This window comes from Vicugna pacos, chromosome 15, assembly GCF_048564905.1.
Source record: "Vicugna pacos chromosome 15, VicPac4, whole genome shotgun sequence".
In the NCBI taxonomy this organism is placed as follows: domain Eukaryota; kingdom Metazoa; phylum Chordata; class Mammalia; order Artiodactyla; family Camelidae; genus Vicugna; species Vicugna pacos.
The window spans coordinates 15,663,608-15,665,435 of NC_133001.1; the positions used below are offsets into that span (position 1 = coordinate 15,663,608).

Below are 1,828 nucleotides of genomic sequence, written 5' to 3' on the forward strand. Positions count from 1 at the left end.
CATTAAAACTAAATTACGTTTCTCAAACTTTGAAAGGAAAAAAGTGAGGAATGACTTTGGGCTTTGAAACTATGATAACTGCTCAGAGAAAAGCAAATCAAAACTACATTGAGGTTGTTACCTCATGCCAGTCAGAATGGCCATCATTAAAAAGGCCACAAATGATAATTGCTGGAGAGGGTGTGGAGAAAAGGGAACCCTCCTACACTACTGGTGAGAATGTAGTTTGGCGCAGCCCCTATGGAAAACAGTATGGAGATTCCTTAAAAAACTAAAAATAGAGTTACCATGTGATCCAGCAATCCCACTCCTGGGCATGTATCTGGAGGGAACTCTAATCCGAAAAGACATATGCACCCCAATGTTCATAGCAGCACAGTTTATGATAGCCAAAACATGGAAACAACCTAAATGTCCATTGACAGATGACTGGTTAAATATACAGATGTTGTGGTATATTTATACAATGAAATACTACTCAGCCATAAAAAAGAATAAAATTATGCCACTTGCAGCAACATGGATGGACCTGAAGATTGTCACACTAAGTAAAGTAAGCCAAAAAGAGAAAGAAAAATACCATATAATATCACTTATATGTGGAATTTTTTTAAAAAGAAGGGAAGCAAATGAACTTATTTACAAAACAGAGACAGACTCACAGACATAGAAAACAAATTTATGGTTACCAGAGGAAAGAAGGGTGGGGAGGGATAAATTTGGAGTTTGGGATTTGCAGATACAATCTACTATATGTAAACTAGATAACAAGTCCTACTGCATAGCACAGGGAACTATATTCAATATCTTATAAATAACCTATAATGAAAAAGAATATGAAGAGGAATATGTATAAAACTAGGGGGGGGTGGCTATACAGGAGGAGGAAGGTGGCGGCCACCTCGGTAGCTGCTCAGGGAGTGGGGCCAGCACCGCCTAGGGGTCTAAGGCCACTGCCCCTGACTGGGAAAACCAGGAAATCTCCACAGGGACCACCACCATGGCCATGCAGTTTGATGGGGATGTGGTTCTAGGAGCTGACTGCAGAACAACCACTGGGTCCTGCATCGCCAACTGAGTGACTCACAAGTTGACCCCTACTCATGACTGTGTTCTCTGCTGCTGCCCAGGCTCAGCAGCTGATACCCAGGCAGTCGCTGATGCAATCACTTATCAGCTTGGTTTCCACAGCATTGAACTGAATGAGCCTCCGCTGGTACACACAACAGCCAGCCTCTTTAAGGAGATATGTTACCAATACCGGGAAGACCTGATGGCAGGAATCATCTTTGCAGGCTGGGACCCAAAAGAAGGGGGGCAGGTGTACTCGGTGCCCATGGTGGGTATGATGGTAAGACAGTCCTTTGCCACTGGAGGCTCTGGGAGCTCCTATATCTATGGCTATGTCGATGCTACCTACCAGGAAGGCATGACCAAGGAAGAGTGTCTGTAATTCACTGCCAATGCTCTTGCTTTGGCCATGGAGCGAGACGGCACCAGGGGAGGCATGATCCGCCGGGCAGCCATCCAAGAATCAGGGGTAGAGTGGCAGTTACCTTTGGGAGACCAGATCTCCAGATTCACCATTGCCACCTTACCACCTCCCTGAGCCCTCGGATCCCGGGATACAATAAGATAGCCCGGACTGATGCAAAACTCAATAAACAGTTTGTCCATGAGAAAAACTGGGGGAGAGGGGATTGCTCACTGGTAGAGTGCATGCTTAACATATACAAGATCCTGGGTTCAATCCCCAGTACCTCTATTTAAGTAAGTAAGTAAACAAACAAACAAACAATCCTAATTACACCCTCCCCAAAAGAAACCA

General features: G+C 44.7%; 1 pseudogene; it reads left to right on the plus strand.

Annotated features, from left to right (window-relative positions):
* The first annotated feature begins 824 nt into the window (after window positions 1-824).
* LOC102531028 (proteasome subunit beta type-6 pseudogene) lies at window positions 825-1,609 on the plus strand (annotated as a pseudogene).
* The last annotated feature ends 219 nt before the right edge of the window (window positions 1,610-1,828 follow it).